The 14,074-nt window shown below is 40.4% G+C and overlaps 1 protein-coding gene across 4 annotated transcripts in view; it reads right to left on the reverse strand.

The window, feature by feature from the left end:
- cdh24b (cadherin 24, type 2b) overlaps positions 1-8,700 on the reverse strand; it is a 111,505-nt gene extending 102,805 nt beyond the window's left edge. For all 4 annotated transcript variants that reach the window (XM_088396420.1, XM_088396419.1, XM_088396415.1 and 1 more), the window contains exons 1-2: positions 8,588-8,700; positions 4,571-4,629 (exon numbers count right to left, since the gene is read on the reverse strand). The gene's annotated coding sequence lies outside the window, so the exon portion shown is untranslated. The remainder of the gene's footprint in view (positions 1-4,570; positions 4,630-8,587) is intronic.
- Positions 8,701-14,074: the final 5,374 nt, after the last annotated feature.

Here is a 14,074-nt window from a genome sequence, read left to right on the forward strand (position 1 = left end):
TCAAGATGGTGCATTTGTTGAGAGAAGGCTCATAAAATATAGAGGCCATTTGGCAAGCACTCAAGAACAAATTTGTATTCAGAGTGGGTGGGGCCTTACAAAAATGTTGCTTGGGCTGTTTAAATCCGGCAGTGGCAACAAACAACCTGGCCATTCCAGGTAAAAAGCAAGACAAACAAGCAACCTTGGTTAAAGCCAGATGAAAGCAGACATTTCAGACTTCTTCATTTGTTGACTTGCTTTCCCATGTGCCAAGGGGACCCTGTACATCATCATTAAAGGTTTCAGACAAAAATTGGGGCCACGCAACGGAGCGACGACCCAAGGTCAGAAAAATGATAATGATGTTTATGAAGTGTGAATCCACAAAATGAGATGCCTCTTTGCATCTTTCCTAGTGCCCATATCTAGCAAAGCCAGTCTCTCGTGATTTAAGATGCGTGCTTGCAGGTTTTATAATGTGCAGTGTACTCAAGATGATTAAAGAGGATGTCAACCCCAAACTTTTCTTCGCAGTGTATTATAAGTGCCCCCCACTCGTCGAAACGTGGCATTCTGATTACTATTGCTTTTGTGGAATATGATTTAAGCAGCCAAATTAACGTGTTTTTATCGATCTCAGGAGGCGGCCATTTTGCCACTTAACGGATATGACATCACAGTTGCCAGGACCAATCACGGCTCAGTTTGCAGGTTTGTAGGGTATTTCTAGTTTCTGCGATTAGAATGAACACATCATTCAAAAACTCAAAACACTGTGCATGTGGAGGACAAAGCTAACTGTCAGACTGTTTCACATTGAAGTTCAAGAAACAATGAGTCAAAACAAAACGGGACAAGATGACATGACAAAATGGCTCGACTGCTGCTGATCCCAGTTCAGATTGTTTTTGTGTTCCTTGTGTTTTCTTGGGATTTGTTTTGGTGTGAGTTGTATATGCTTTCACAGTGTCAACGATACCACCAAAGAGACTTCATCATTCCTCACGATAGTGTGTTCAACAAGGATAAAAGAATGTGTCTGCGTATGCTTTTCTGTTGTTTTTTTAGGATTTTTTGAGACACTTCAAAAGGAGCAGCCTCAGCAAGGGTAAAATATCAGTCTTGGAAAGTAACTGAGTACAAATATTTTGTAACTCAGCAGAATTTTCATACTTTATTTATGGCAACCCTCACTATGTATTTGGATGGAGGAATGTGGGAAAGCTTTTATTAAGACCCCTTTGTAAAAGCATTCAACTGCAGGGTGAAAAATGCATGTTCCCTCTCTGTCAACATCCAAAATGTATCCATTGCACACAAGCAGACACATATTCCTGCAATGTCATATTAGGAGATTATTGTCCCAGGCTGCCAGCCCTCCAAGCTCATCTGCTCAGATATCATGACACTAATCACCTCATTTCAAACCTGCTCTCTTTGCTTATTCCAGCAATGCAGTAGGTGACCTTGGGTGACAAATATAAATTCAAACGTGTATACAAATGTGATGCCACTTAGCTCCAGGTGGGCTCAACTGTACTGCACATCCGTCTTCCCACGAAACGGGAGAGAAAAAAAAAAATACTTTGAGCATTTCATCTTGTCTTTTTATTCTAGAGGCATTAATGATTCATAAAAACAAGACTTTTTGATTAAAGTATCAAAAGGAAAAAAGGGAAGTTTTAAGAGGGGATTTCAGAGGGGAGACTTGCCACATCTAATTGGACCGTCCTTTGAGAGCATCAAAAACTCAGAGGGATTAAATACAATGAGACACAGCTGGAGTTTGAAGCTATACGACACTCAGCACACTGCGGCGACGCAAGGAAACATTTATTACATCAATGTTTGTGATCTACGTAGATTTATAATAATCAACGCACACCCTGGGGGGATTATACGCTGTATAAAGCTTAGACAAAGTAAACATGGGCATCCAACTGTGGTTGACCGCAATTATCACAAAAGTTGTCTTTTCAAACTGCCACAAAACCAAATTGCAATTATATTCTCGGGGTTGCATGATCCCGCAGGGCTTGGAGTATCGATGATTCATTTTGTGTTTTATCAAAGAAAGAAGAGTACCATTAAAAAGAGATCAGTCAGCCACCAGGCATGAGGACTCGGCGACTAATTGCCCATTCATCAAAAAGCTTCTTCAAGTGGATCGCAGGGCTGAAATATCGCACATGACAAGTGAACCACAACACATTCATTTCAATATTGATGAACTTCATGCTCTGAAGCGTGACCCCCCGTGAAGAGGCTGGAAAAGAAACAGATGCGCACACCTGGCCGCGTGCATAGATATGCTACGTTGTCTTAACATGCTAGAGTGATTCGAAGAATTATTCAGGCTATTTATCAAGAGAGTTTGGCAGAGGGGATGGAACAAATATTCCCTTCTCTGCTCCGTGTGTGGTTATCAGCTCTGCAGCCATATCAGCAAATATGTTTTAAAATAGGCCTTTTAACTGTTTCATTTGACAACATGGCCAGCAGGCTTTTACAGGAATGTAATATTGCGTTCAAATGATAGCAGAGTTGATGTCTTGTCTTGAATGTCTCGCCGGTATCGGGACTCACACAGATGAAGCATTTATCTTATGATGCACCCTGACTCAGATAGTTTTTAGAATTATACATGCTGCTTCGAACACGTCTGTGAACATCTGTATCTGTGCTGGGAATTCATCCATCCATCTCTGCATTTCTCTTTTTTGAGCTTGGCCAGTTTTTTTCTCCTTTTCTGAACTGCTGCATCAGCTGGAGCTAAACACTAAACCTCTGGCCCTGAGGCAGGGGGGAAAGAGGCAACTATTGCGTGTGTGGCTACTCTGCAGCGTTAACGTCAGTTAAAACAGGCATTACAAGAGTCATATGTGGGTTTGATTGCAAGTGCACATTCATCCGAGCTATTTCTTTTCAAACAGACTGATCGAGAAGGAGCACCACCTCTTCCATATCAAAACTCAATGGAAGCATGAAACTGCTGTGTCAACTTGAGCATGAGAGCAATAAAAAACATTTCCAAAACTGTTTTATTGTGTGTCTCACTATGAGGCAACGACGACTAAATTGCAGTGACGTCAGTCTTTGTGCTACGCCCTGCTCATGAACCTGAAGCATGACTTGGGAGCTCCATTACGTAGAAGCAAGCCAAAGTCTCAGCCCTTACTTGGTGCAGCATATGCTAGTTTTTGGCACGTATATTCTGCATATGGCTGATAGTAACTTGCACCGACAGCCACAATAGCTGTTAAATGATGTAACAGACATGGGGCATTAGCTGTAGCATCCAATTTAATTTGTGCTTTTGTTAATGAAAAGCGAGAAGGAAGACAAGCAACACTGTCAGAGCAGCAACTCGCAAATGATAAAAAACAAATGATGACCGTGAGCACTTGCACTACTAAATCATTACGTCTCCATCCATCTATAATGTATCTCTGGTATAGATTTTTTTGTACATTGGTTCCTGCGGTATGTAAACAAACAAAAACAAACCGTTTTTGATGCCACGTTTGTAATGCTTTGCATTCATATCAAGAACTGACCTTCAAACTATGTACGTCCTGTGTATATTTATATTTATTTATAATTAAGAGTTTGTTTAGACTTTTTTCTTCTCTATGCTAACTACTTGCAGAGTCCAAAGTGCTTTACAAAGCCTCACATTCATTTATTTGAAAAATAATTGAAACAGAGTAAATGATGAGAGCTGCTTATGGAATAGTTTTCGTTACGAGCTTAAAATGGCTTTGAGGCATTTTGTTCCTGACTGTTGTGACTTGCCCCCACAACTTGGGCCACTGGCACGAAGTCTCCCAGACTTTGCATGTCGATCTCTACAAAGAAGCTCTCTGTGCTTTAAGTGCTACCAGAATCCGTTCATCATTGTCATACAGTAATTCACTATGTAATGTGCTTTAAAGTCCCTGAGAAGCACAGCGACAGACATCATCTTCTGGAAACAATTCCAGCCAAGTCAGTGTCCTGTAGGAGCAGCTATTTAACACAGGCATGAGCTAATTACCTTGGTGTAATGCGCAAATTTACAAAAGGATCGAGAGAATTCTTAAGGTATTTGTATGTCAGAGGTGACAGATTATACTGGAGGCGTCTTTCCAAAATCCTAAACACATATCTGTGGCTGATATGATAACACGCAGCCGTGCAGATGAACATTACCGGCAGCCCACACATTACACCTACGGAGAAAATGTTACCTCAGGCGCATATAGTGTCTCACAAAATTACAGGCAACACATATAAATGTGATACAAAACAAATGAACACTGCAATTAACACCAGAAACTGCAACTAAAAGCCACGCAAGGAAGTCATGTGTTAAAAAAACTCTTTGTTGTGCCTGGAGCACTGTTAAACTGTGAATAGAAAAATGTAGAATTAATCCAATTTGACTTCAAATATATCTGTTTTGAATCAGAATAGGCAAGATTAGGAATTGAAAAGTGCGCTTCAGTGTTCGGCCATATTTTGACACTAAAATGTACTTTTCAAATACTAGAAATGAAGTTTCATTGATTGAGATTCATCATTATGAATGTGAATATTGGAAGCTTACATGAACATCACTTGCAAATCTCAGTCCCCTTCCATGATGACTCTCCGAGGACTGTTCTCCTGTAAATATAGGATAAGGTAGATCAAAAGTAATATAATGTTATTGGTAGAAAAAGAAGCCTTGCCCTTAATCACTCAATCCCTGGCTAATATTTAACATTTCATCCAAAATAATTCCAGAATATGGTTATAAACTTTGTGGGCCTTACATTGTGTGACTTTTGAGTCGATTTGTTTTCAGCGCAGGAGCAAGCATTTCTAAATACACATTCACACTAGGACACACACATTTGGCCCTGGGCATCCTGCTGTCTTTCTCAATAGCGGTGTCTCCTGTGAAGAGAGATGTTGAACTTTTCTCGCTGGAGTCCACCTTCATCTCGCCCATCTAAATGACCGCCCGACTCAGAACCGACCCGATGATATTTGCAGCACGGACCACCAACAGGTAGCAAAATACAAAATGTGCTTCTAGATAAGCCTTTGATTATGTATGACTTTTCAAGCATGGATAAGGTGCATTAGACTGAAAACAATCAGCCTGTGACCGAGCGACACCATCTGAGGACGGCCCCCCGCAGATAAAAAACATTCCTCCGTTCAAGCATATCCTCTAAATGACTCCCTCCTCGCTGCCTTTCTCCAAGCATCCATGTCTCGACACAACTCAGGAGGAGGTCGCCATGTCCCGCTCTCACCCCAATCTGGGGAGAACATTGCATCATGAAAGTAAAAGAGAAGGTTTGATCCTTTGTAACAGAACCTAGGCTGACCTTTGATGAATTGCAAGCTCTCACAAGGGAGCCTCGGCAATCATGCGTCTTCACCTCCCTTGATTGATCACCGTCAAAAAGGGATGCCGAGGAAACGTGTCCTTTGTCGTTTTTTTGCATCTATGAGAATTTTAAAATGAGCAGCACATACTGGCTGGAGGGGAGAAAAAAAAAACACGCTCGTCAGTCACTCTTCTTGAGTAGGTAATTGGAGAAGATAAAGCGGAGAACCCGCTCGGTGCAAAGTCAGTGCCAAGTCCCAAGTATTTTCCCTCCTCCCCCCTTCAAAAGACCGACACCAGCGGATACGCACTTTGCCGAAGCTTTTATAATTTCCGCTGTTTCTGAGATTTAAGAAGGAACTGAAGGGTTCTTAAGATCTCCGAAATTCCTTATTTCCTATCCTATATGAATCAATTGCAAAGGGAAAGCTATCATTATGTTCTCACTGGTCCTTGGGGAGTGTTCATGTCTTGATCACTAAGAATTTGTTTTCTCATTTCTACAAGGCGGCGCGGTCTGATTCATTGCAAAGCATTGTCATCGAATGAATGGTGCACGTCCGTCGTCTGGTGAGAAACGTCCCCCGTAGGTGCTCATCTTGGGGGTTCTCCCACTCTCATTTGGAAGGAATCAAAGGGATGGAAAGGGTTGCTGATCATTTAGCACATTTCCTGTGTGCTTGTGCCACTATTTGGAGAGGAGCGCTTTCCCAAACAACAAATGGATGATAAGCGAACTTCAGAAAGGCTGAATAATTGAGAAGAAGCATCTCCTTGTCTTTAGTAACTATTTCTGCAGTCCTGGCAAAACATTACAACCAAGACGGCAACTTTTTGAAGCATACTTTAACATCTCTCACTTCTTTATTGCACAGATATGTTCTGATCTTTTTTTTTTCCCCCCCAGGAGATGGACTTCCATCCATGGCCCATTGCCTGCTTTAGTGTTTTGTGCTTTATGTGCATAATTGTGTGTAGGTGTGACATCAAGTCCACTCATTAAAGCCAAAATCAGTTTCCATGTAATCAGGAGAAATATTGATGATTAAAAATAATTCATCACTGGTAATTATAAAGTGTCTAAATGTGTCAAACGTGGATGAAGACTCAAATATGGCTGTGGTTACATTTGAATGAAGTTTTGTTTCTATTGTTAAAACACTTTGCTAGCATGAACCTAGACATTTGTTTTCATTGAATATCAAATCTATGTTGGCTTTGTGAAATTGAAACAATGACATGCTTCACACTTGCTGTAATTGAAATGACTTTTCTTGCAGCGTGGTGGTATCAATGTATTTGGGAGAGCGACTGTGCGCTGTTTTGTAATTCTATGTAGCCATGAAAAATTGGTTGTTGCCCAGCCTGGTCGCTAATGGAGATCTGAATAAAAAACGAATTATTAGATTACTATGCCCTAGTGGCAAGCTGGATTTGAACTGCAGAGCCAAGATAAAAGCAGATGATGAAGCGCATGTCACAGCCATTTTGCTAGTGAGTCGCAAACTTTGATGGCATGAACGATATAAATATCGTCTCGGGGGGTGGGGGTCGGAATGGTCACTTTGTAGCAAGGCTCCAGACTCTGTTTAAAATACAGCCTGTTTCCATTTTTTAACTATATCTTCAGCCTTGGTCGAAGTTTAGTTGAAACTAGATTTTGGATTGTCCATGTCATCTGTTTCTACGCAGGTTCTCAATGGCCACACATTTGTCCTTCCTCGACATATGCTCATTTTGCATTTGTCTTACAAATACTGTATACCCTCATATTTCGGGCTAGAATAAATCATTTCTAAAATTCACCCGCTCTCCATTTGAAATTTGAAGATTTTGAAAAATTGCATTGAATATAAGGTTTTACAAACAAAACACTGAGCAAGGCAAAATGAAAAATCATGCATTCATACATACTCCAGTTAAAAGAAGCAAGCAAGAGCCATGACATTAACACAACTGCAGCCAGATGCAACGGCCATGTATAATCCATGAGCTTTCCACATACATAAACATGTCTGGCATTGATCAGAGTCATTAGACCCGTTTAAAGCCCCTTCATATGCATGTTGTATGTGATAGCATCCATTTCCCACATTAGTTTTTATGGACTCAACAAGCGACTTTCAGTGCACAGTTTTCCCTCTTGAGAATGGAGCCAGCTTTCAGAGTCGAGTGTATCAAAACCACTCGGTGCCCTCTGCAACATCAACAAATTATATATAGATGTGGCACAAGCACTTTTCTTGCTCTTACAAAGACAAGGTACACGGCGGGCTGTAATAATCGATATCACCTGAGAAAATAGGTCATAAATTCAAGCAAATGTATTTCCCAGAGGCTCAATAGAGTTCCTACGGTGCCACAAACACAAACATTAATAGGTACTCTTGTGGAGAGTGAACAAATGAGTCTTTTGCACAAGCATAAATGACTTCAATCCTCCCGGATATGAGGCCAAGTACTTATTATAGGCGACTTCTCGGGTCAGATAATAAATGGATGCAATCCGGCGGGGCTTTTAGCCGATCAAGCTCATTAGAGACGCGATGAACCGAATGGAAATTGCGCATATGGGCGGTGAGCAGGTAAAAATGTTCTGACCCCCCGGGGCGGCGGGAGGGGGGGTCGCTGCTCAATGTGTGACAGTCAGTTCGTGGGCTGCTGTTTCTCGGTCTCTGGTGACGGCGGCTTGTAGACAAGCGTGGGGGGGGGTCACTCCGTCTGTCCGCTTTGCGCGTAAAATCTGCACCATGAAAGTGGCAGCGCTCGTGTTCGTTATTTTTTTATCATCAATAAATACTTGATACAGCAAGGACGTGGGACAACAGGCTGCAAATCGCCAAACGGTTTTAGACAGAACCTAAAAAGATTAGCCACGGTGCGCCAGCGGACAGCTCAAGTGGATTCCATTTTTTTGGATCGGATTGACTTTCGTTCAAATGTAACAATCACGCCGATGTTGAGTCATTTGAAAAGTCAAATCCAGCTGGGGCAATCTTGCAAATGCGCAAAAACGCAGCGTCAAAAACACACATGACTTTAAAAAAAAAAATCATTCTACGTTTGCGTTACGCAAAGTGTCTGCGCCGCATCTTAATTTAAAAGGATTCATTTGCTACGGAGTGATGAGAGGAGCAGACAGAAAGAGGCGAGAGTCCCAGAATTGGAAACTGAGTCTGACCTCTGCTAAACATATTGCCAAGAGGACGTGCAATTAGTTGGACAAAGTAGTCGTTGATTTACCTTAGACGGGAGATCTTGGTGTAATAGTCTCAAGTTGCCGCGCTCGCGTCGCGTCAGTATGCCCCGCTCCTCTCCTCTCTCGTCTCTTCTGTCGGGTCCAACCAACAGGGACGCACACACAGACTCGCTTGCTCTATCTTGATCTCACTCTCTTTTCCCCCCTTCCTCTCTACCAGCACGTCTGATCATTGAGCGTTCTCGTTATTTTAATATAATAAAATGAATAAGAAATAAGAATCGTGTCAAACGGAGGCGACTCTAAGATGTGAATTTAAGAGAATATTACGCATATGATGGCAGACCTTTCATTTTGGGCTTTATTAAACAATCCTGAACGATGAAACGCAGTTGGTGAGATTTTCTTATTCTGCTTCTAGACATAAAGTTTAACCTCAGACATTTTTTATTTTGCTTTAAGTCCATACATGGTGAACGTTGCTATTTTGTCAGGGAGCCTAAAAGGTTGCAAACAATTTTATTTGTTGCAGGGAAATTTGGAATACATTTTCCCCTAGGCAAGACGAGGAGTAGCCAGCTTAACTTAAAACGTCAGCTGGTACAGACTCCAGCTCATTGGTGACCCAAACAATGAACAACAAACATTCACTCACAATCTGTCCCGATCTGGTATCGGAAACTTGTGTCACTTACATCATGCATAATTAACTCTGCATCTACTTACAGTATTTATAGATCAGCTACAAAAAAAAATCAATAAGAACCACTTTGTGTTGCTTACATGATGTGTTTGCATTGAAGGAACTGTTAAGTAACAGAGATTTTAGTCTTGAAGAAATGACATCCTTCAGACTGTCTTTCCATTGTCAAAACATGGATGATATCCAATTGAGGGCAGTGGAGGTAGCCAAGGTCTAATCTGTGGATTTTATTTTGGGATGTTTTGCCAGGTGCCATTTTCAATCAATCATTTATCTGTTTGTTTTTTGAAATACCCAAAGCACAGAGACAAATACAAGTGAGTATACTCACGCAGAAAGCAAATTTATCCTTGCTTTTTCACTTGTATATGTGGAAAAAGAATATATTTTTAACCTTGGATACTGGGAACCAAACTGGAAAAATAAAAAAAATGTGGGCATAAAAGTGAAAACTGCCTGCTCTTTCCATGAAATGAGAATTTTTGAGGAGGGATGTCATGGCAGTTTTAGAAGCAGATTATTGTTGATGCCTCCTGTTTAAAAGTGGCCTTTAATAGTGTGACACCAGGTAACATGACAATCACAGGAAACACTGGGGAGCATGGTAAATACTGGTACGAGGGGAAAGGGGACAAACAAGAGGCCTTACTGGTGGACTGAGGCTAAGCTGAGCAAGGGCGTGCAGACTGACATTGAGTGCTGGGCCCGAATCTTCAGTGCAGGACAATTGTTTGGGTTTTTTTTTTTATAGAAAGAAAAAAAACGCAGTAGGGTCTAAAATTTCAAACACTCCAGGCGCTTTTTTTTTTGTACACAGCGCATCTGGCTCCAGTTTCATGCCAGCAACTCCTGATTTTTGTATGAATTGCCATGTTGGGCATACCACAATAGCACGGGGAGTGTTTTTAAATCAGCAATGTGCAGTGCCAGGAAAAACATCTTCATATTCTTACACTCAATGGCAGGGGTTACAATAAACCTGTACATATGTTTTGGTGGCGTGATGTCGAATGCAAATTATGAGGCTTGAGTGAATAAAGACTGGGAAACCTTCACTCACAACACTAGCAGAAATTGTTTTGGGGAGGGACTACACACTGTTGGCTTTGGTTTTGTATTCTATAATGACTTGAAACAAATCTATAAATGCATATCTAGGCAATTTCAAAACTGCTGATTCATCGATCTGTGATTTGTGTCATTTATCAAGTAACTTTTGCTGATAATTGGGAAGTTGGGTTTCAAATCTCCTCGACTAAACTGGATATATAGAATTGTTTACTAACCGTAACACTGTTGTGTCATTGTGGTGGAAGCCCTTCTGGTTCATCATTAACATGAACATGCACACTGAGCCATCAACTGATTACACTAATGAAGGTTACTCAAACCCTCTTCATCATCATCATCACCACTTCAAATATCCATTAGCTCTGATCTGTTCACTGAAAACCAAATCTCCAATCCGTCTTTCCATTACTGAAGTGTCATTAAAAGGAAATGCATTCACTATCACTTCTTTGCTTTAGTATTATAGAACATTTTGTACATATGAAACATGTCCATGCACTGTTTCATTCAGCATCCTTGGATTGTATTGTTCCCCTCAAGCCGCTGGGCATGGATTGATTTTTTATTTATTTTTTGGGTAGTCTGGAGTAGTCTGTTTTGCCATACAGGGTGTATTGTTTGGCAGGCAAAAATAGTTGGCCTGGTAAGAGACACAAGTTGGCTATATCATACACAGAACCAGAAAAATCACTTTGAGTCAGTTATCAAGAGACATGTGCCGCAATAAGCCAGTCACAAATTCAGCCTGCGTGTCTTCTTGTCATTCTTCTTTCTTACACTTGAGTAACCGAGTCTCACTGCATTTGAAAGGTTGACTTCAACTAAATTGAAGGAACCTATATTTGCAGTAACCCCTCATGGTGTCTTGCCATCTACGATGAATTGGATGTTTTGGAGAAAACAATTTCAAAGACTTCGGCCTTTATGCTGCTGTGGCAATGAATTGAATTGTACTCAAGGGCGGTGCTCATGAAAATTGACATTTAGAAAAAAGTCAACAGCGGTATCTCTTGCTAGCAACAACACAACATGATAGAGGATAAAAGCTTTGCAAATGAGTCGTACATTTTCAATTTTACAGTACCGTATTTTCCGGACTATAAGTCGCTCCGGAGTATAAGTCGCACCAGCCATAAAATGCCCCAAAAAGTGAAAAAAAAAATATATAAGTCGCTCCGGAGTATAAGTCGCATTTTGGGGGCAATTTATTCGACAAAATCCCACACCAAAAACAGTCATGAACGAGCAACAACAGGCTAAACGATAGCAACAACAGACTAAACGATAGGTATGCTAACGTGACAAACACAAACAAAGAGCTGAGAACGGGCCTGACGTAACATATAGAGTGATTAAGGACAACTATTACATGAATAACATGTTTATAAAACCATCGGTGTCACTCCAATTCATTAAATCCATCGATCGTTCTTTGTCAACAATGGGTGCGCGCGGCTGAGGGCGATTGCACTTCAAAATATTCCACAGGCTCATATAACGATAGATAAACTATATTTCAAATAACTATAATACAAGCCAATAATATTATCAAACCATCCGTGCACTTTAATTCCATTAAATCTATCGATCAAATTCCTCGTCCTTTGTCAACATCGCCGCGCGTGCGCCCTGACGTCAGCCTCGTCTTTATTCCACAGATTTAGTATATAACTATATTGTAGCGTTAACAAAGTACAAGGATAGACGTGGGTTTGTTAAACGGCTCTTTATTAAACAAAACAAACTTCCAAGCATGTGGCGGCGTGGACTTCCAGACAGACCGGGCGTGCGTAATGGCCATGTCCGAGCCCCGCGCACCGTTCGCGGACAGCCACTCGGCCGAGCGCCGGCCCCCGACTCAGTAGAGTAGGACCAGGCGTGCGTAAAAGCCACAATAGTTTTTCAAACCTTCTATGTCACTCCAAATCCTTAATTCCTTCAAACTCTTTGTCCTCCGTGTCACTTAGAAATGATCACCGCTAATGATGCCGGTAGTCCTTATGTGGGCACGTTTGTATGTAAACAACCGCCGCGCCGCGCTACTGACATCACTTGAAATAGTAATCCATTGGTACATCACGGTTCTCCAAACTTTCTTTCTGCTGCTCGATTACTGTTTTCAGCTGCATATTTTACAACTTGAAGTTTGTAACCTGCAAAATATGAGTTTCTTTTTGGTGCCATTTTTCTTAAGCCCACCCAGTTGATGAGTCACGGCCAACGGTGAAATTTAGAGCGCCCTCATCCAGTTTCGTCTGAAAATATAATTTTTTTTGGTTGTTTTATCAAAGTCAAAGTCTGCTTTATCGTCAATTTTTTTTTATATACTAAAACACACAAAGAGATTGAAATTACGTTTCCACTATCCCTCGGTGAGATAGTACACATATGCATACAAGCAACACAAAAAAACCAAGAAGGCACAAACAATGAATAAATAAGAGTGTTGAATAAATGATAAATAAACAAATAATAATAAATAATAATAATAAATATAAGAGGAGCAAAAATGGAGCAAGTGTACATACAGCAGACAGTGGACTTGGATATGGTGCTTTAAAGTGTTAATTGCTTTATTGTTTGTTTATGTTTTCTCTATTTTTTTATGTTTTGAATATGTTCAAGATAAAGATATAAAAGCATGTGAAGTGATCAACTATACTAAAAATAACATGGGAAGTGGTCAACTATACTTGTAAGTGATGTCTTAATGATCAAGTAAAAATTTGTGAAAAAAAACATATATAAGTCGCTCCTGAGTATAAGTCGCCCCCCCACCCAAACTATGAAAAAAAACGCAATTTATAATCCGGAAATTACGGTAGTCTTTTGTAAATCAAACCTCCTACCCCAAAAAATCTAAACAATCACATCCCTGAAGGAGCATCAAATGATATGAAGGACCATTTTTCTGTGTATGTATAAAGCACTCAACTGATTATAGAACATAAAGTATCAGCAACTTGAAAAAAAACAAAGATGGACAGGTTAGCAAAAAAAGTACGAACACTGAACTACAATGCAAAAACAAACTCAGCCAGAAGGAAATAGCACAAACTTACACAAAAACAGCTGCACACAAAGACACATGAAAAGCTTTACTTACATGGATGGAAGGGGAGGCCAAATAGTGGCAAGAAGGAAAGCACGCTGGAGAAACAATATTCCTAATTAATGATGAGCAGCACCAACAGGTGTGCGCTGGACACTGCATCCATCCACCCGGAAAAAAACAAACAGATCTATACACATACCGGATCACAACAGAAGCTTTCTTGCTCCATGCTCGCCTCCCCTCATTCTTATTTCAAATTCCCTGAAGATGTGTGTGTAAACTGGCAACGAACTTCTCAAATGGTATCTACAAGTGACTTAAGATCAGGGGATGCTTTGAGAATAATTGTCAATTTTTGTCTATGTGAAGCCCTTTGAGACTGTTTGTGATTTAGGGCTATACAAATAAACTTGACTTGACTTGACTTGACTTGACTTGTAAAATATTATTTGAGTCTCATCATTTAATTACAGTGTCTTTTTTGGGGGGCTATTTTGTCTGTAATTAATCTCAAGCAGAAATAAATGTTAAAGATAAAATCATGGTCAGAAACCAAAAAGTCAAGCTAATAAATACAAAGTACTAAAATAACACTTCTTTGTTGAAAAATAGATGATTTGATTCTTTGCTCTTTTGGAGTGTTTAATTTGGTGCAATAACAAACTGCTCTCATTCTAAAACAACACAAGAGATGTTCAGTTG

The sequence above is a fragment of the Syngnathus floridae genome, chromosome 14 (genome assembly GCF_059516105.1).
Source record: "Syngnathus floridae isolate MCC-2025c chromosome 14, RoL_Sflo_1.0, whole genome shotgun sequence".
Lineage (NCBI taxonomy): Eukaryota > Metazoa > Chordata > Actinopteri > Syngnathiformes > Syngnathidae > Syngnathus > Syngnathus floridae.